This window comes from Tamandua tetradactyla, chromosome 4 (genome assembly GCF_023851605.1).
Source record: "Tamandua tetradactyla isolate mTamTet1 chromosome 4, mTamTet1.pri, whole genome shotgun sequence".
Classification (NCBI taxonomy): Eukaryota; Metazoa; Chordata; class Mammalia; order Pilosa; family Myrmecophagidae; genus Tamandua; species Tamandua tetradactyla.
The window spans coordinates 33,506,738-33,528,374 of NC_135330.1; the positions used below are offsets into that span (position 1 = coordinate 33,506,738).

Genomic DNA, 21,637 nt, shown 5'->3' on the forward strand with positions numbered 1-21,637 from the left:
CGCGCGGCGCCCAAGCCCCGCAGCAGCCGAGCCGCCCGACCTCCTTCTCCCCTCTCTTTCTCCGCCGGCCCGCCGCGCGGCGCCCACGCCCCGCAGCAGCCGAGCCGCCCGACCTCCTTCTCCCCTCTCTTCCCCCTCCTGCTCCGGCTGCTCTCCAACCACCACGGTGCCCTCTTCCCCCGCCTTCACCGTGCTCCTCCGCCACCAGCCTCGACAGCCTTGCCGCCCTCACCTTTCCTCCTCCAGAACAGCTACTGGGGGAGTGGAGATAATACAGAGCAGCTCCCGGAGCCACGACGGAGATCAAAGGGACAGCGGACCCCATCCTGGAACGGCTGACTATCTGGGAGAACCAGCTCCGGTGAGATCACCAAGGGGCACGGGCTTTCCTGGGTGGGACGACAAGCGACCGGAGTCCCTCCCTTCCACCTTCCTGGGCCAGCTGGTAGAATTGGACAGGCGGTCCCCTTAGGCCGCGGCGGCTGGTGCCCCCACCACACGAGGCCCCCCGGAACAACTGAGATAGTTGGGTCGGAAACCCCCAGACTGCGGAGAACAGTGACCGGGGGATCCCTTCCAAACACGTGACTCCCCCGTCGGCTGGGAACAGTGTACTCTCCCGGGCTGCGACAGCTGGCGCCCTCCCGCCACGCTTGGTGCCCCGCGCCGACTGGCTAATTTGGCCGGACGCTCTCCTGTGCTGCGACGGACGGCGACCCTCCCCACGTTTGGAACCCCGGGCCGGCTGGCATTCTTCCAAGACGCTTAGGTTGCCGAACCTCCCCTACGGCGAGAGTTTTCCAGAGTTGAGGGACCCACAGCAACTTTCGCTGGTGGAACCCACAGACAGGCGTGTGCCACGAGCGCCACCTACTGGGCAGGATAGGAAGAACAGAACCCAGAGATTGCGCAGAAAAATCTTTCAAGCTGTGGGGTCGAACACCCGGGGAAATCTGACTAAATGCCCAGACGCCAGCAGAAGATAACGGATCACGCTCAGAAAATTGAACATATGGCCCAGTCAAACGAAGAAACCAATAGTTCAAATGAGATACAGGAGCTGAAACAACTAATGCTGAATATACGAACAGAAATGGAAAACCTCTTCAAAAACGAAATCGATAAATTGAGGGAGGACATGAAGAAGACATGGGCTGAACATAAAGAAGAAATAGAAAAACTGAAAAAACAAATCACAGAACTTATGGAAGTGAAAGATAAAGTAGAAAAGATGGAAAAAACAATGGATACCTACAATGACAGATTTAAAGAAACAGAAGATAGAATTAGTGATTTGGAGGATGAAACATCTGAATCCCAAAAAGAAACAGAAACTATCCGGAAAAGAATGGAAAAATTTGAACAAGGTATCAGGGAACTCAAGGACAATGTGAACCGTACAAATATACGTGTAGTGGGTATCCCAGAAGGAGAAGAGAAGGGAAAAGGAGGAGAAAAACTAATGGAAGAAATTATCACTGAAAATTTCCCAACTCTTATGAAAGACCTAAAATTACAGATCCAAGAAGTGCAGCGCACCCCAAAGAGATTAGACACAAATAGGCATTCCCCAAGACACTTACTAGTTAGAATGTCAGAGGTCAAAGAGAAAGAGAGGATCTTGAAGGCAGCGAGAGAAAAACAATCCGTCACATACAAGGGAAACCCAATAAGACTATGTGTAGATTTCTCAGCAGAAACCATGGAAGCTAGAAGACAGTGGGATGATATATTTAAGTTACTAAAAGAGAAAAACTGCCAGCCAAGACTCCTATATCCAGCAAAATTGTCCTTCAAAAATGAGGGAGAAATTAAAACATTCTCAGACAAAAAGTCACTAAGAGAATTTGTGACCAAGAGACCAGCTCTGCAAGAAATACTAAAGGAAGCACTAGAGTCAGATACAAAAAGACAGAAGAGAGAGACATGGAGAAAAGTGTAGAAAGAAGGAAAGTCAGATATGATATATATAATACAAAAGGCAAAATGGTAGAGGAAAATATTATCCAAACAGTAATAACTCTAAATGTCAATGGACTGAATTCCCCAATTAAAAGACATAGACTGGCAGAATGGATTAAAAAACAGGATCCTTCTATATGCTGTCTACAGGAAACACATCTTAGACCCAAAGATAAATATAGGTTGAAAGTGAAAGGTTGGGAAAAGATATTTCATGCAAACAACAACCAGAAAAGAGCAGGAGTGGCTATACTAATATCCAACAAATTAGACTTCAAATGTAAAACAGTTAAAAGAGACAAAGAAGGACACTATATACTATTAAAAGGAACAATTAAGCAAGAAGACATAACAATCATAAATATTTACGCACCGAACCAGAATGCCCCAAAATACGTGAGGAATACACTGCAAACACTGAAGAGGGAAATAGACACATATACCATAATAGTTGGAGACTTCAATTCACCACTCTCATCAATGGACAGAACATCTAGACAGAGGATCAATAAAGAAATAGAGAATCTGAATATAACTATAAATGAGCTAGACTTAACAGACATTTATAGGACATTACATCCCACAACAGCAGGATACACCTTTTTTTCAAGTGCTCATGGATCATTCTCAAAGATAGACCATATGCTGGGTCACAAAGCAAGTCTTAACAAATTTAAAAATATTGAAATCATACACAACACTTTCTCGGATCATAAAGGAATGAAGTTGGAAATCAATAATAGGCGGAGGGCCAGAAAATTCATAAATACATGGAGGCTCAACAACACACTCTTAAACAACAAGTGGGTTAAAGAAGAAATTGCAAGAGAAATTAGTAAATACCTAGAGGCAAATGAAAATGAAGATACAACATATCAAAACTTATGGGACGCAGCAAAGGCAGTGCTAAGAGGGAAATTTATTGCCCTAAATGCCTTTATCAGAAAAGAAGAAAAGGCAAAAATGCAGGAATTAACTGTCCACTTGGAAGAACTGGAGAAAGAACAGCAAACTAATCCCAAAGCAAGCAAAAGGAAAGAAATAACAAAGGTTAGAGCAGAAATAAATGAAATTGAAAACATGAAAACAATAGAGAAAATCAATAAGACCAGAAGTTGGTTCTATGAGAAAATCAACAAGATTGATGGGCCCTTAGCAAGATTGACAAAAAGAAGAAGAGAGAGGATGCAAATAAATAAGATTAGAAATGAAAGAGGAGACATAACTACTGACCTCACAGAAATAAAGGAGGTAATAACAGGATACTATGAACAACTTTACGCTAATAAATACAACAATTTAGAAGAAATGGACAGGTTCCTGGAAAGACATGAACAACCAACTTTGACTCAAGAAGAAATAGACGACCTCAACAAACCAATCACAAGTAAAGAGATTGAATTAGTTATTCAAAAGCTCCCTAAAAAGAAAAGTCCAGGACCAGACGGCTTCACATGTGAATTCTATCAAACATTCCAGAAAGAATTAGTACCTACTCTCCTCAAACTCTTCAACATAATCGAAGTGGAGGGAAAACTACCTAATTCATTCTATGAAGCCAACATCACCCTCATACCAAAACCAGGCAAAGATATTACAAAAAAAGAAAACTACAGACCAATCTCTCTAATGAATACAGATGCAAAAATCCTCAATAAAATTCTAGCAAATCGTATCCAACAACACATTAAAAGAATTATACATCATGACCAAGTAGGATTCATCCCAGGTATGCAAGGATGGTTCAACATAAGAAAATCAATTAATGTAATACACCATATCAACAAATCAAAGCAGAAAAATCACATGATCATCTCAATTGATGCAGAGAAGGCATTTGACAAGATTCAACATCCTTTCCTGCTGAAAACACTTCAAAAGATAGGAATACAAGGGAACTTCCTTAAAATGATAGAGGGAATATATGAAAAACCCACAGCTAATATCATCCTCAATGGGGAAAAATTGAAAACTTTCCCCCTAAGATCAGGAACAAGACAAGGATGTCCACTATCACCACTATTATTCAACATTGTGTTGGAAGTTCTAGCCAGAGCAATTAGGCAAGAAAAAGAAATACAAGGCATCAAAATAGGAAAGGAAGAAGTAAAACTATCACTGTTTGCAGACGATATGATACTATATGTAGAAAACCCAGAAAAATCCACAACAAAATTAATAGAGCTAATAAATGAGTACAGCAAAGTAGCAGGCTACAAGATCAACATTCAAAAATCTGTAGCTTTTCTATACACTAGTAATGAACAAGCTGAGGCGGAAATCAAGAAACGAATCCCATTTACAATCGCAACTAAAAGAATAAAATACCTAGGAATAAATTTAACCAAAGAGACAAAAAACCTATATAAAGAAAACTACAAAAAACTGTTAAAAGAAATCACAGAAGACCTAAATAGATGGAAGGGCATACCGTGTTCATGGATTGGAAGACTAAATATAGTTAAGATGTCAATCCTACCTAAATTGATCTACAGATTCAATGCAATACCAATCAAAATCCCAACAACTTATTTTTCAGAAATAGAAAAACCAATAAGCAAATTTATCTGGAAGGGCAGGGTGCCCCGAATTGCTAAAAACATCTTGAGGAAAAAAAACGAAGCTGGAGGTCTCGCGCTGCCTGACTTTAAGGCATACTATGAAGCCACAGTGGTCAAAACAGCATGGTATTGGTATAAAGATAGATATATCGACCAATGGAATCGAATAGAGTGCTCAGATATAGACCCTCTCATCTATGGACATTTGATCTTTGATAAGGCAGTCAAGCCAACTCACCTGGGACAGAGCAGTCTCTTCAATAAATGGTGCCTAGAGAACTGGATATCCATATGCAAAAGAATGAAAAAAGACCCATCTCTCACACCCTATACAAAAGTTAACTCAAAATGGATCAAAGATCTAAACATTAGGTCTAAGACCATAAAACAGATAGAGGAAAATGTTGGGAGATATCTTATGGATCTTACAACTGGAGGTGGTTTTATGGACCTTAAACCTAAAGCAAGAACACTGAAGAAGGAAATAAATAAATGGGAGCTCCTCAAAATTAAACACTTTTGTGCATCAGAGAACTTCATCAAGAAAGTAGAAAGACAGCCTACACAATGGGAGACAATATTTGGAAACGACATATCAGATAAAGGTCTAGTATCCAGAATTTATAAAGAGATTATTCAACTCAACAACAAAAAGACAGCCAACCCAATTACAAAATGGGAAAAAGACTTAAACAGACACCTACCAGAAGAAGAAATACGGATGGCCAAGAGGCACATGAAGAGATGCTCAATGTCCCTGGCCATTAGAGAAATGCAAATCAAAACCACAATGAGATATCATCTCACACCCACCAGAATGGCCATTATCAACAAAACAGAAAATGACAAGTGCTGGAGAGGATGCGGAGAAAGAGGCACACTTATCCACTGTTGGTGGGAATGTCAAAGGGTGCAACCACTGTGGAAGGCAGTTTGGCGGTTCCTCAAAAAGCTGAATATAGAATTGCCATACGACCCAGCAATACCATTGCTAGGTATCTACTCAAAGGACTTAAGGGCAAAGACACAAACGGACATTTGCACACCAATGTTTATAGCAGCGTTATTTACAATTGCAAAGAGATGGAAACAGCCAAAATCTCCATCAACAGAAGAATGGCTAAACAAACTGTGGTATATACATACGATGGAATATTATGCAGCTTTAAGACAAGATAAACTTATGAACCATGTAATAACATGGATGGACCTAGAGAATATTATGCTGAGTGAATCCAGCCAAAAACTAAAGGACAAATACTGTATGGTCCCACTGATGTGAACGGACATTCGAGAATAAACTTGAAATATGTCATTGGTAACAGAGTTCAGCAGGAGTTAGAAACAGGGTAAGACAATGGGTAATTGAAGCTGAAGGGATACAGACTGTGCAACAGGACTAGAAACAAAAACTCAAAAATGGACAGCACAATAATACCTAATTCTAAAGTAATCATGTTAAAATACTGAATGAAGCTGCATCTGAGCTATAGGGTTTTTTTTGTTTTTGTTTGCTTGTTGATTTGTTTGTTGTTGTTGTTTTTTACTATTACTTTTCTTTTCTTTATATTAACATTTTATATCTTTTTCTGTTGTGTTGCTAGTTCCTCTAAACCGATGCAAATGTACTAAGAAACAATGATCATGCATCTATGTGATGATGTTAAGAATTACTGAGTGCATATGTAGAATGGTATGATTTCTAAATGTTGTGTTAATATCTTTTTTTTTTTTCCGTTAATAAAAAATAAAAAAAAAAAATAAAAAAAAAAGCGGAATTCAATTAGTTGGAAATTAACAGTTTTTAGGCCATGGAAATGTCCCAATTAAAGCAAATCTATAGAAATTTCCAATCTAAGGCATCCAGGGAAAGATACCTTGATGCACAAAGGCTGATTTCAGGATTTCTCTCTCAAGTGGAAAGGCACATGGTGAACACAGTCAAGGTTTTTCTCTCGGATGGCACATGGCAAATACGGGATATCTGCTAGCTTCCTTTCCAACTACCTGGGAGGTGTTTTCCTTCTTCATCTCCAAAAATTACTGGCTGGCAGACTCTCTACTTTATGGTTTTGTGGCATTCTCTGTTGTAGCTTTCTTGTGGCTCTGTCGTTCTTCTCTGCTCTCTCTGAATCTCTAGCTTTCTCCGAAATGTTTCCTCTTTTATAGGATTCCAGTAAAGTAATCAAGACCCACCTGGAAAGGGTGGAGATACGTATCCACCTAGTCCAGTTTAACACCCACTCTTGATTGAGTGACAACTCCATGGAGATAATCTCACTCCTTTAGATTATTCAATTCTCTACTTAGATGTTACCCTAATAGAGGCTTTCTCTGGCCATCCTATTCAAAAAGGCACTTCCCCTATTATTCCATCCCTTTACTCAGCTTTATTTTCCTTCCTTGACTCATCACCCTATGATACTGTACATAAATACTTCGTGTCTGAGAGAATGCTGCAGCACCACGAAGCGGAGAGTCCATTGGAGATGAAGAAGGAAAACACCTCCCAGGGAGCTTCATGAAACCAGAAGACAGGAGAGTAAGCTAGCAGAAGACGCCGTATTCACCATGTGCCCTTCCAGCCGAGAGAGAGGAGCCCTGACTGTGTTCACCATGTGCCTTCTCACTTGAGAGAGAAACCCTGAACTCCACTGGCCTTCTTGAACCAAGATAACCATGATGCTCACGAAGACTTCTGTTTCGCCTTTTGCTTCTTTTGAGGATATATTGGGTCGGATGCTTTTTGGTAGGCAGCAACAGTTTTCGACATGTGGGAAGAAAAATGAAATTAAATCATCTTTCAATGGCACTGGTTCATCTACTTCAAAACCTACCATTGATGCTTCAGATAAAGTTAAAAAGAAACACACTAAGAAGACTGAATAAATTTACTTGGTGAGCTCCAGAAGGGAAAAAAAGATATTTTCTTATCTACTTGTCAGAGTGTGATAATATTTCTATATAAATGATGTGAAATAAAGATTATATGTAAGGAATGGAGGTGACAAAAAGGAAGAAAGAACTTTCTGTTTCAAGGAGACTGCCCCTTTCTGGATTGTAATTCTTGAGTGCTGTGAGTGTATCATGTGAAATTATTTTTCTAAGCATGAAAGATTCTATTGTGATTATTTTAATAGTTTTGTATTGCTAAAATAAGGCTAGAGTCTTTTAAATGTTAGAAAAAGTAAACCTAACATCATTGCAAAATAGCAAAAATTTAAAACTTTTTTTTTTTTTAGCTGTTTTCATGCATGTTTTCTATTTGAATCTGTTTGAGCTTTAGTCAGCAGAATTAAGCATATACTTCACTTTACCATTATAATTCCTAGGTATGGACAACAGTTCCTGTTTAATTTTGAGCACTGAAAAGAATAAACTTTTCCTAAGACACTTTATATTGTGAATGACAATCAATTATTAGTTTATATTTCAGACATAAACATTGTATTTTGCCCATATTAAATGGAAAATATCTGAAATTTTATTTAATTTTTTATAGTGATATTATTTTTCAGTGAGAACAGATTTTAGTATGTCTTGAAATGAAGTCTGTTTTTTGCCCTTGTTTAAAAAAGTACTGTGTTTTTTTTTTCTTCAAAAGAAAATCAGGGGTGCAATGTTTAATAAATTACTAATCCCATGTTTTGTTTTGTTTTGTTTTTTTCATTTAGGGGCTTATTTTTTCCTCTCTCCTTAAAACACATTTGTTTTAGTTGTAGGAAAAATTAATCTTTTCAGCATTTCAAATATTTTTAACTTTTCTTTGATCTTAGTTTCTCTGAATACAATGGTGGTAGTTATCTTAATGATTCAACAAAAAGTATCATCTCAATTTAAAAATTCCCCCGCTTCCTTTCTAGTGAGTACTTTTTCACCTTCTAGTTGAATGTCTCTCACAAGTTTGCAAGTCGTTATGTTATAATTTAACCTACATTTTCATATATTATTAATTTTTGCTGAATTAAAAGTAATTATCTTTATGTGAAAATGCTCAGCTATAAAGGAGAATTGTCCTTGGACAGTCCATAGTAACCAGCTGTCTAGGAAGAAACAAATCAAGGCCTCAGATGGTGGTCTGTTTGAATGAAAAATGATGACAATTTGGTTCCTCATTAGCAAAACAAAACCAAAACAAACCAGAAAGAAACTAAGTAATGTCAGGTTTTCTTTCTTTTGTGGTTTAAAAGTCTAGCTATAACTTTAAACTCCATGATCTGATTTCTTCAAGACCCTGAACCTACTACCTGCAAAGAGTTAGGAAATATCAGGCATTTCATGGTAGCCTAGAAGTATTCAAATCACATTCAAGTTAGCAGTTGTTATTTTATAAAATTTATTTTTATTGAAGAAAAATTTTTAACAGCTATAATGACTAGCAGTACTATACTTTTACTTGTTAAAAAACAAAAAAAGATTTTTTGAGGAAACTTGGTAGCCTTAGAGTGCTTCTTAGTTTAATTTAAATATGGTGATAGAAAGCATTAAATGTTTAAGTTCTGTGTTATATTTGATACTCTTATAGTTAAAATATAACTTCTCAGAATTAACATGTTAAAAATAAGTATTGACTTATATTTAAAGTTTGGGTTTAACTATTGTTGAAATGCTTGTATTAATGACAGACATTAAAATAAGTTATTTAGTAAAAAAAAAATAAATAAAAAAATAAATAAATAAATAAAAAAAATACTTAGTGTCTGTCTCCATCTACTACAATGTAATCTCCATGAAGGCAGAGATTTTGCTCACTGCTCTATTCCCAGTGCCAAGGAAATGCCTGATAGTGCTCAAAAATAACTGTTGAGGGTGATGATGGGTGGTTCAGTGGTAGAATGCTTGTCTTACATGTGGAAGACCCAGGTTCAGTTCCTGGACTGTACACTACCAACCCCAAACTTCCCCCCCTCGCCAAAAAAATAAAACAATAACTGCTGAATAACTGAAAATTTAAAGTGTCTGACTCTAAAAAAACATGTTGTCAACTTTAATTATTCATGCATCCCCAAAAAAACCTTTAAATAATAAATGCTAAAGTGCATTTAAACTGGGAACACTGACTCTAAGCAAGATAATTGGATGGCTGAAGGGAGAGGTATAGAGATTAAATGTATACCTCTTAAATTATAAACTATACTAATGTGTTAACTCTTCAAAATTAAATAAAATTAATAACTATAATGATTCTTGATGTACATGAACTTTGCAGTTCAATTCTGCATTTCATGATGTGGAACACAACTGGCAAAAAATATGACACTCTTCATGCTATTCTGGGTTTTTTTAAGATTCTCTAGGAATTTCTCAGAGCTCAAGAAGTTAAACAGTCCCTTCTTAAATGTTCCCTTAAACTATAAACCACCTTTTCACCAGGAAGTTGTTAGCTACGACTTCCAGTTCATTCAAACAGGATAAAACAACCATAAAAGAACAAGTACAATAATGCTTTTATTAACAAAATTTTGGGGCTGTGTACCAAGGATATCACTGTAAGAAAATGCATCAACAAAGATAGTAATAAAAACAGATATTCCAGGACAGCACCGCAGAGCAGCCATGCTAGGCCGCCTATTGGCGGGGCCTCTGGCAGCAATGACACCACTACAAGTACCACTTTATACCCTGGATTGCACCGAACCTAAGCCACAACCTGAGGTACAGTATATCAGAAGTAAGAGCCAATCTTTCCCCAGTCCACTGGAAACTCATTTATTTTCAGATGTGTAGATGGGGTATTCATTGATGGAAATGCAAAGGAAAATCAAAAGTTGTACACAGATATTGCAATAGGAGAGATCACTTTGGCCCTTTAAAAATGAGAGAAACTACATGGTTAACATCAGAAATTCCTAATCCACTGGCTATAGGACAATATGTCAACAACTGCTCAAATGAAAGATCTGTTAATGTGTGTTATCAGGAATTTGATGTGCCTGCAATTTTCCCTATAGAACTTAAGCTGTATCTTCCAAACATTGCCTACAATTCTGACAAACAAAGTGCATTTCGATGTGTCGTTCTTGTTGCACTCAAGGATACCCAGCAAGGGGAAGAGCTATTTTCAAAGTACTACATAATTGTCAGCTAACTCTGTGGATCTGAAATCAGGTTTTCTGCTCAGCTATTGAGTTAATTCTAAATATTTTTTCTTAATCATTTCTCTGAGTTCCACTTGTAGAACAAATACTTTTAAGACCTAAATGGAGTAGGAATTTTTGTTTTTGATATTGTATTAAGTAATTTTCCATACTCGCTTTTAATCATGGCTAGTCCCCCATTTAGACAGGCAGTCACTCCTAGTTTTCTTGAAAATAGTGTTGCAACTGACATGAAGGTCACATGAAGAATGTCACATTCAGAACAGTTAACTCAGAACAGTGATAGTGATAGGACCAAAACTAGAAAATGGACCTTCCCAGAACTTTGTACCTACAAGTCTGAGAATTATAAAACCATAATTAAAAATTAATAAGTAATAATAAAACATAAAAAAATTTTCAATTCCAAGATAAAAGCTGTTTGCTTCATTATACTTTCAAATGTGTAAAGCAATTTCAATTTTATTTGGTTTTTACCTAAATATACAGTGGCTAATTAAATTAAAATCTACTGCTTGAACTTTTCATTTCAATTTTTCTTTTGTTTATTTTGTGTACCTCTGTGGTGGTTTATAAAATTTCAGCCAAGTTATTAGCAATCCTTGCAATAAATACTGTTTACATGTATAAACTCTGTAAAACTTTATGCTTACAAAATAAAGTAAAAAATACCTATTCTAAGTTATTCCTGCAAAGGAGAAGCTAAACTTACTTATAGTTATGCCTGAGTCACCCCCAGAGAACCTCATTTGTTGCTCAGATGTTGCCTCTCTAAGCCAACTTGGCAGGTAAACTCACTACCTTCCCCTATGCAGGACATGACTCCCAGGCATGTAAAGCTTCTTGACAACATGGGACAGGGCTCCAGGGATAAGCCGGGACCTGGCATCAAGGGATTAAGAAAGCCTTCCTGACCAAGAAGGGGAAGAGAGAAATGAGACAAAATCAAGTTTTAGTGGCTGAGAGATTTTCAAACAGAGTTAAGAGGTTATCCAGAGGTTATTCTTATCATTACATAAATATCCCTTTTCAGTTTATGGTGTATTGGAGTGGCTAGAGAAAAGTATCTGAAAGTGTTGAACATGCTCCAGTAGCCTTGATTCTTGATGATTCTATAACTATATAGCTTTTACAGTGTGACTATGTGATTGTGAAAACCTTGTGTCTGTTGCTTCTTGTATCCAGGGTATGGAGAGATGAGTAAAAAATTAAGGAAAAATAAATAAATAATAGGAAGGGATGGGGGAAGAAAAAAAAACTAGGTAAACTGGAATACTCGTGGCCAATGAGAGAGAAGGGTAAGCAGTGGACGTATGAGTTCTTACTTTTTCTGGAGCGATGCAAATATTCTAAAAATTATCATAGAGATGAATATACAACTATGTAATGATATTGTGAGCCACTGACTGTATACTATGGATGGACTGTATGTGTGTGAAGATCTCTCAATAATATTTAAAAAAAAAAAAGTAAAAAAGTATAAAAAAAGAAAAAAAAAGATATTCCAGGATATGTACCACCATATTGCTGGATTCAGTCAAATTTAGGGAGCACTTTAAAACAGCCAATGTAGCCATGCACACAATCAAAAAGAACCTGAAAATGAACTCTTAAAACATTATATTACACATAATGTAGTTATAGTCTATAAGAGCATTCATAGTTTTCTCTAACTCTTAATTTCTATGAATTTGATCTGGTTCACAGACTTCCTCCAGTATAACATAAAGAAGCTATTAAAATTTCATGTCAGTGGTTTAGAAGATAAGCTTTAAAAATTTTCTTTTATTGTTTACAGAAGGAACTTCATGCAGAGAAAGCATATCTTCATGTGTGTTCTTACTAACATATTTTCATAATGGCATTTTCTTAGTTTTAATTTTTTGCCACAGTTTTTTTAATCACACCTTCCATCTTTTTTTATTAATTAAAGAAAAAAAAGAAATTAACACAACATTTAGAAATCATTCCATTCTACATATGCAATCAGTAATTCTTAACATCATCACATAGATGCATGATCATCATCTCTTAGTACATTTGCATCGATTTAGGAAAAGAACTAGCAAAACAACAGAAAAAGATATAGAATGTTAATATAGAGAAAAAAATAAAAATAATAATAATAATAATAAAAGAAAAGGAAAAAGGAAAAAAAACAAAAGACACAAACAAACAAACAAACAGACAAACAAAAAAAAAACTATAGCTCAGATGCAGCTTCATTCAGTGTTTTAACATAATTACATTACACTTAGGTATTATTGTGCTGTCCATTTTTGAGTTTTTGTATCTAGTCCTGTTGCACAGTCTGTATCCCTTCAGCTCCAATTACCCATTATCTTACCCTGTTTCTAACTCCTGCTGGTCTCTGTTACCAATGACATATTCCAAGTTTATTCTCGAATGTCGGTTCAAATCAGTGGGACCATACAGTATTTGTCCTTTAGTTTTTGGCTAGACTCACTCAGCATAATGTTCTCTAGGTCCATCCATGTTATTACATGCTTCATAAGTTTATTCTGTCTTAAAGCTGCATAATATTCCATCGTAGTATGTATATACCACAGTTTGTTTAGCCACTCGTCTGTTGATGGACATTTTGGCTGTTTCCATCTCTTTGCAATTGTAAATAATGCTGCTATAAACATTGGTGTGCAAATGTCTGTTTGTGTCTTTGACACCTTCCATCTTTTAAAGAAAATTTAACGCTAACTTTAACTCTAATTTAAGGGCTAGTTTATTTTTATTTCTATTTAAAATTATAAAGCAAAATGTGATATATCTCAGTTTGGAATCATAAGATTCTCAAGTTGCAAATACCCTGCAGTGATCTCTTCTTCTGCCCCTTAGTTTTACAGTTGGGGAAATGGAAATCCTCATAAATACCCACACCTACTTCCGGCAGAGGAAAGACTAGACGTGGGTCTTCTGATTTTGGTTCAGTGCTCTTCTATATCTTGTCTTATGTTTGTTTTATGTTATAGTTTTTTCACTATTTCAGTTGTGCCTTATCAAAGACAAGTGTTACCATTTTTTGTTAAATTGTTGCTTGTGATTAATCAACTTTGAGTGCTTTATGACTACATATAAAGATGCTCTCTTTATATTGAAGAGGAAACAGCCTTGTGATTGTCTTCCTCCAAGTTTGAAAGGCAACCTGGAATTTTTAATACATTATTTATCTAAACCTTTTAATCTTAATTGCCAGACTTATGGTTGTGCTTATTGTCTTTTTACTTATTTTGATTTGAATTAACATTTTACATGTTTAAATCTATTTGGGAAAGTTAATCATGAAAAGTATAGGTATAAATTTTTCTGCTAAAAGCTTACAAGAGTCTTATTAATTCTAATAAGGACAAGAATGGCTTTCTAGGATGTTTGATTTAGAGTATCTTTTTGCTATCTTTTTTTTGAGATCTAAATAAGCGGAAGTAGATTGCTATATCGCTGGTAAGAATCTTTTGGATGCTTGATTTATTAAGAAATGGCTAAGGATGTCTTTAGTAACATTCTGATTTGCGTAATAGTATAAATAAATCGAATAGAGAAAATAACTATTAAATTAGTTTTTAAAAAATTTTAAGTAACTTTAACCCTGAAATCTTGATACTGTTATTTAGCAAGCCAGTTTTTACAATTTCCAAAATTTTGAGGTAATAAGGTTATTAAAATAACAAGTGTTGAACCCTAAAACAGCCTATTGGTATATAAATTGGGGTATACAATGATCCTTGGCAAAGTGGGGAGAAAATTGAAGCTGCTAATAACTAAAGTGTGCTCTTCGTGGAAGAGCTGTGAAAGAAACTGCTTTCTTGAGAAGTGTTTGATCCTAATCAGAGGCCAACATAGCCAGCTGCACTGATAGTTTGTTATAAAATAATTGATAGGAAAGGCACAACCAATAACGAATGGCAAAAGAGAGAATACTTACTCCCTGAATGACAGCAACAGAATCTGTATCTTTATGGTGATGTACACATAAAGTTTTTGCTGGTCATGAATTTAAACTAGTAGTGGTCCATGTAATACAAATTGTGGTTTTTAATTAGTTCTATCTAGTTTAAGTTTTAAAAACTTATTGTCTGTCTCTTTTACCTGAAAGAGTAATTGGAAAGACACATCAAAACTTAGTTGCTGAGAAGAAGCCATGATGGTGGCTTAGTGAGGTGTGGGATTTAGTTCATCCTCCAGAGTAGCTAGTAAATAACCAGGAACAGTACAGAATAACTGCTGAGGCCACATCAGTGACTGGACACACTGCATACAACAGTCTGGACAAGGTGGACAGCTGTGATCCCACCCAGAACCGTGAGTGTCCCAAGCTGTTATAATTCTATAACTATATAGCTTTTACAATGTGACTGGGTGATTGTGAAAACCTTGTGTCTGTTGCTCCTTTTATCCAGGGTATGGACAGATGAGTAAAAAATTAAGGAAAAATAAATAAACAATAGCAAGAGATAAGGGGTAGAAAAAAATTAGGTAAACTGGAATACTAGTGGTCAATGAGAGGGAAGGGTAAGCAGTATGGGACATTCGAGTTCTTTCTTTTTCTGGAGCAATGCAAATGTTCTAAAAATGATCATAGGGATGAATATGCAACCATGTGATGATATTGTGAGCCACTGATTGTATACTATCAATGGACTACATGTGTGTGAAGATCTCTCAAAAATATTTTTAAAATAAAAAGTAAAAAGTATAAAAAAAGAAAAAAAAGATATTCCAGGATATGTACCACTATACCAAAAATTTAAGGATCTAGCCCGGGCAATGGGGTTCAATAGGAGGAGGATAAAGAAGGGAAAAGCAGAAGCAAACTGCTATCCAGTCATTTTCTATATTCTCTTTTAATCATGGATAGTCCCCCATTCAGACAGGCAGTCACTCCCAGTTTTCTCGAAAATAGTGTTGCAACTGACATGAAAGCCACATGAAGAATGTCACATTCAGAATGGTTAACCCAGAACAATGACAGTGACAGGACCAAAACTAGAAAATGGGCCTTCCCAACACTTTGTACTTATAAGTCTGAGGATTATAAAATCATAATAAAAAATCATTAATAAGTAATAAACCACTGAACTACTTAATTTTCAAATCCAGATAATACTGTATACTTAGATCTTTTCTATCTTAATTAGATGTTATATGACAGTATGACAAGTTTAATTTTTTGTATCAAATCACTTTATATATACACATATTCCCCATATTTAAGTAATTTCTATTAAAATTAAAAATCACAAAAATACTTTCTCTAAAAACTTTACTAATAAATGGTGTATTTAGTGTTACATGAAAGATGTTACAATAACTCTGTCAACTGAAATTAGGGAGGATATTTAATAATCAACTGGAAACTGTCATAGAAAAATAAACAGTTTGAACCTAAGTAAAAGCACCATAAATCATCTGTTTTGTTTCTAATATTTCCTTTAAGAATAAATATAATTTTTAACATTTTTACTATAAAATATAGCATATATACAAAGCAAAGAAAGAAAAAGGCAATAATTTAACAGGCACACTTCAGCAAGTAGTTACAGAACTGATCCCAGAGTTCGTCTACCATTCCATCATTTCAGATTTTTTTTCTAGCTGCTCAAAAACACTGGGGATGAAAAGGAAGAGTAATATAATGATTCACCAGCATACCCGTTTGTTAAATCCTATTTTCTCTGTTATAACTCCTCTTTCTCCTTTAATCCATCACCCATTCTATAGGAATCTTTGGGCAATGCCTGTTCTGACTTTTCCATATTGAGAAGGGGTGTTGACACTAAAGGGTGTAATTAACTGATAATCCTGTAAAGGCTGGTCCCTCTGGATTTCAGGATTTACCTGACCTAGGAACCCTCTGTGAATTACATGTTCCAGGAAGACGCATGAAACCTTTATAGAGAATCACTTCAAGTACTAGGTAAAAAACAAATATATTTTATTGCAAACAAAAAAGTATAATGGAAGAAGAATAACTATGATACTGTGATATTTTAACTTTCCCCTATAGCTAAAATATTAAAAATATAAGCCAGTCATATTTCACTTATTGGCTAGCCACTAAATACAGGAAGGTACTTAACTATACTCTATAGTTGCAGAAATAGTTATGAAACTAGTTCTCAAGAATATCCTGGTGCTTACTCTACCACAGATATGAACAGCTGATTTCTTGCTCATACTATTCTTCCTATCAATATGCAACTAAAAGGCCTAATTATCCCCAAATCTAACTCTTTCCTCATTTTGCTAGGTGTTCTAGTTTGCCAATACCAGAACGTCTTATACCAGAAACAGAATGGCTTTTAAAAGGGGGAATTTATTAAGTTGCAAGTTTACAGTTCTAAAGCTGTGAAAATGTCCAAATTAAAGCAAGGCTACAGAAATGTCCAATCTAAGGCATCCAGGTAAAGACGCCTTGGTTCAAGAAGGCCAATCACGTTCAGGACTTCTCTCTCAACTGGAAAGGCACGTGGCAAACATGGTGACGTTTGCTAGCTTTCTCTCCAAGCTTATTGTTTCATGAAGCCCCCCCAGGCACATTTTCCTTCTTCAAAGGTCTCTGGCTGCAAGGGCACTCATGGTTCTCAGGGCTCTCCAGCACTTTCCAAAATGTTTCCCCTTTTAAAGGATTCCAGTAAACTAATCAAGACTCACCTGGAATGGCTGGGGTATCTTTCTCTATTCTAATCAAAGGTTAGCACCACAACTGGGTGTGTCACATCTTTGTGGAGATAAGCTAATCAAATTTCCAACCTACAGTACTGAATAGGGATTGAAAGAAACGGCTGCCTCCTCAAGATGGATCAGGACTAAAACATGGCTTTCCTAGGGCACATAATTCTTTCAAACAGGCACACTAGGGAAATAGGGATGAAACACAAAAAAATAGTTATCTCGAAACTGTCCTATTAAAATTATCACCTAGACTCCAATTAAAAACAAATTATCAGACCCTGGTGCTAAGCCAGAACCTGAAAAGAAGCCTCTTCCTGCCAGTGGTATGGTTGAAATCTCTAGCCCCAACAGATGCTAAGCTAAGAGATAAAACTTGGAGTTGTGTCCCAGAGCAGCTATGTGAATGCTTACAGATACTTAGAGAGGAAATCACTGATATCAGAAGCTGGAAGCACCAGAAATGAGAACAAGGACCAGCAGACACCAACCACGTGCCTTTCTAGCCAACAGAGGTGTTTCAGACCCATCAGATTTTCTTGAATTAAGGTATATTTCCCTAGATTTCTTAGTTTAGACATTTTCATAGGCATAGATCTGTAAACCTGTAACTCATTAAATTCCCTTCATTAAAAAATGTTCCATTTCTAGTATATTGCATTCTAGCAGCATGACAAACAAATAAACTCAGTCAAGCTCCAATTGCGGTTTTAATCCTGGCAAAAAGGAGGTAGGGCTGACAGGAAAAAAATAAAGTGAAATAGAATAAAACAGTAAAGACAGAGGATTTTGAAGTTGGTCAAGCTTAGAGTACTGGAAACTTAAGGGCCAGGCACTGACTCTGAAAAGGGATTTCTTAATTTATTTTATTTTAATTCTATTCTATCCTATTTTATACTATTCAAATCTATACTATTCCATAAAAAAAAAAATTATCAGGGTGGTGCAATGGTGGCTCAGTGGCAGAATTCTTGCCTGCCATGCTGGAGACCCAGGTTTGAGTCCCAGTGCCTGCCCATGCAAAAAATATATACATATTATCAGTAACTCCTATATTAACTTCATATTCACTAAATAAATAAATGAACTTGTTCTTGTCTTAGTATTGTACCAATGTCTCACTTTCCATTTTTTCAAATCATGCTGTCATAATGGCATATAGGTTTGCACATCTGTTGTGCTTAGAAAAAGTAGTAACCAGGTGAACTGATGAGGTAAATATGGTAATTCACGTAACCTTTAAGCACCTATGCACCAGGTATAGAGGGATGAAATGCAACAAAGAAAAATTGTATAATAATATCACATAGAGGAAATTTTAAACTAGGTTAGGAAAAGTAAGTTCACAAAGAATAAAGCTTTGGTTAATTAAATTATTTTCTAAAACATATCTGAAAAAAAAAAAAGTAAACCATATCTGAAAACCTTTATCTAATAAGTAGAAGAGCCTAAATTCTTTTCTTGAAACTTTGCTATTTTAAAAACTGAATTAAACTTTTTATATATTTTTCCTTAGAAATTACTTCGCATTGCATTATACCTAAATTACTAGAAAGAAAACAATATTAACCTGTCGAATATGTACAACAGCAACATGAATTATCCTCTACTTTGTGTGAATCAAAGGTCATATTTTATACTTTCCAAGACTAAAGTTTGGATAAATATTTGGAAAAGCAACATGATAAAGTGAAGGAACTTCAAACCAAATGTCATCTTCTCTGACCTTCTGAGGAAGAACACAAATGACAAAGTAATTGAGAATCATTATTTTCATGTATCCAAGGTATAAAAATATATAATAATGGTTTTTCTAAAGCACTCAAGGAAATCGGTTTGAGGTACTGCTACTAAAAAAAAAGTGGTCCAAGAATCACACTATGAATGTGCATACTTAAAAAAATGCAGCAAATTCTTCTTAAAGGAAAATATTATCATCAAATAATAACCCAAGCACAAAGGCTTACTTTGTGTGTGCATATGTATGTAAGCAAACAGGAAATCAATGATTTTGCTAAATACGAGATAATTTTTTAACTATAATGGTAATTAGATTTCCTTCCTAAGTACTGGAGTATCCCCTAGTGGACTGGTAAGGAACAGGTTTTTTGGTTTGGTTTGGTTTTTTGTTTTGCTTACCAAATTGAACTTTCTCAACTCTTTGATCATAACAAATTTGTTTAGAATCTCATCCAAAAAGTATCTTTTTCCATGACCAAAGCAAAGCTAACACAGGTTTTTATAAATTTCATAAATTCTGTCATCCTTGAATTCAAAGGGGCACACTGCAAAAAAGAAATAAACCTGTCTTGACAACATATAATTTGCAATGTTTCCTCTTCTAAGAGGAACATAACAATATTCTTATAAACTCTTCTAAGAATTTTGTTGCATAAGATGAACATAAATTTAGAAATTAATTTCCTATAACAGTTCCCTAATAGCATAACTTAAATACTCAGACTACTTCATTTGATCTAAGTAACAGTCAAATCATGAATACTAAGCAGAGTGTTTCCTAAAGAAACAATGCTTACCAAAAAATGAATCTGACAAACTACTGATAGAGGCTTAGAAATTACTTTTTTAAATTACCATAAATTTGATAACATGTAGAATAAGGAACGTGTGATGGTTAGGTTCTGCTGTCAACTTGGCCAAGGGATTATGCCCAGTTGTCTGGTCAGGCAAGCACTGGCCTGACTGTTGCTGCAAGGATATTTCATGGCTGGTTGATAAACCCAAGAGGCTAGTATATTAACTCATCAGTCAGTTGACTGCATCTGTGGCTGATTACATCTGTGATCAACTAAGGTGTGTCTCCCACAACAAAACAACCCAATCAATCAGTTTAAGACTTTTAAGAAAGAGAGGCTCTTTCACTGCTTCTTCAGCCAGCTATTACCTCCGGTGGAGTTCATTCAGAACCTTCATCAGAACTGCCAGCTTCACAGCCTGCCCTGTGAATTTTGGACTCTTACATTTCCACAGTGGCATGAGACAACTTTATAAATCTCATACTGATCTCTCCTGTTGGTTCTGTTTCTCTAGAGAACCAGGGGTGGAAATAAGAGTGGCACCACTCTATCACCCCTAGTGATCCACTAGGAAAATTTCTGCTTCCTGTCCCTGAAACCTTAAGCTCTCACGGTCTACAAGTTTTAGTTCCAAAAGGAGGAGTGCTCCTACCAAGAAACACAATGATTCCACTGACCTGGAAGTTACGACTGCCACCTGGCCACTTTGGGCTTCTCATGCCACTGAATCATAAGGCACGAAAGGGAATTACTGTTCTGTCTCAGGTGACTGATTCTATCAAGGGTAAAAAGGACTGCAACTACACAATGGAAGTAAAGAAGAATTTTCCTGGAATACAGGAGATCCCCTAGGGCTTCTCTTAGTATTACCATGCCCTATGATTAAAGTCAATGGAAAAATGCAACAACCCAATCCAGGCACTTCAGGAATGAAAGTCTGGGTGACAACCACCTGACAAAGAACCACAGCCAGCTGAAGTGCTTGCTGAGGGTAAAGAAAACATGGAATGGGCAGTAGAAGGTAGTGATAAATATGAATTATGACCACATGACCAGTTACAGAAACGAGACCTGTGATTGTATAAATATTTCCTCCCTGTTTTGTTATATGTTTTCATTTGTACATAAGCAAATATCTTATTTTTCTCTTATCCTATGACATAGTTGTATTGTTCGTGTTATAGTATTTAAGTCACAGGATATGAAGTTTAATAGCTAATGTTACCTAAGGACTTGCAGCCTATTCTGGAGAAATGTAGTGCGTTCCTGGTTGTATGCAGGACAGTTGAGTATTGTTAGGTGAAACACGTCTGTTATCCTGTTCTATTTAGAATAACAGACATGTGTCTGCCAAGTTGACAAGAGGTGGAGTGTGATGGTTAGGTTCTGGTGTGTCACCTTGGCCAGGTGATTATGCCCAGTTGTTTGGTTAGGCAAGCACAATTCTGCTTGATAAACTGAAAGGTTGGAGTATTAACTCAACACTTAGTGATTGCATGTGTGTGATATCATCTGCGATCAACTAAGGTGTGTCTCCCACAACAAATAATCCTTCAGTTGAAGTCTTTTTAACAGAGAAGAGAGACTGTTTCACTGCTTCTTAAGACAGCGAGCCTCTCCTGTGGAGCTCATCCACAACCTTCATCATTGCCACCAGCTTCATAGCGTGCCCTATTGATTTTGGACTCTTCATTCCCACAGTTATATGAGACACCTTTATACATCTCGTATTTACAGCTCTCTCCTGTTGGTTCTATTTCTCTAGAGAACCCTAACACAAAAAGTGACTAAAAAA

At 36.2% G+C, this 21,637-nt stretch overlaps 1 protein-coding gene and 1 pseudogene across 2 annotated transcripts in view; one reads left to right on the forward strand and one right to left on the reverse strand.

Moving 5' to 3' along the window:
* Positions 1 to 21,637, reverse strand: part of ABL2 (ABL proto-oncogene 2, non-receptor tyrosine kinase) — a 186,920-nt gene that overhangs the window by 113,272 nt on the left and 52,011 nt on the right. The window lies entirely within an intron of this gene.
* On the forward strand, positions 7,203 to 10,611 carry LOC143679028 (SET domain-containing protein 9-like; annotated as a pseudogene).